This window comes from Myotis brandtii, unplaced genomic scaffold (genome assembly GCF_000412655.1).
Source record: "Myotis brandtii unplaced genomic scaffold, ASM41265v1 scaffold305, whole genome shotgun sequence".
Classification (NCBI taxonomy): Eukaryota; Metazoa; Chordata; class Mammalia; order Chiroptera; family Vespertilionidae; genus Myotis; species Myotis brandtii.
This window is the reverse complement of record NW_005361652.1, coordinates 464215-465190: the sequence shown is the minus strand read 5'-3', so window position 1 is coordinate 465190 and position 976 is coordinate 464215.

Below are 976 nucleotides of genomic sequence, written 5' to 3'. Positions count from 1 at the left end.
GAAAACATATATATAATTACATATTGTTTTTGTGATTAATCACTATGCTTTAATTATGTTCAGTCGCGAACAATGAAAATACATCCTGCATATCAGATATTTACATTACGATTCATAACAGTAGCAAAATTACAGTTATGAAGTAGCAACAAAAATAATTTTATGGTTGGGTCACCACAACATGAGAAACTGTATTAAAGGGTTGAGCACCACTGCGGCTTAGAGAGTTAAGGAGAGGGTGATTTATAATATTTTGAATTTTAACAGCTACATTGAAGTATAATTTACATTTAAAAAAATCCACTCATTTTAGATTTACAGTTCTGTGGTGTTTAGCAAAGGTATACAATTGTGTAACTATTACCATAATCCAGTTTTAGAACATTTTATCACCACAAAAGTTCCCTCATATTTATTTGGGGTCAATTTCTTCTCTCATTCTCAGCCCCAGGCAACCACTAATCTACTTTCTGTTTCTATAGATTTGCCAATACTGGACATTTCATATAAATAGGATCATACAATAAGTGGTCTTTTGTGACTGGCTTTTTCCACTTAGCATACTTTCAAAGTTCATCTATATTGAAGTGTGTGTCAGTACTTCATTCCTATTCATTGCTATGTAATATATCCCATTGTATTGATATTCTACATTGGTTATTCACTCATCAGTTAGTGAACACTTGGGTTGTTCCCACTTTTTAGCCATTATGGATAATGGTGCTATGACCATTCACACACGTCTTTGTGTATGTTTTTTATACTCTTGGGTATATACAAAGGAGAGGAGTGCCATGTCACTTGTGAATTTTCTTCCAGCTATTATCCATATATATAAAAACCTAAGCAACCATTACAACTGGTCGACCAATCACTATGACACGCACTGACCACCAGGGGCCAGATGCTCAACACAGGAGCTGCCCCCTGGTGGTCAGTGTGCTCCCACAGCCAACCTCCCATGGCCGGCTAACCT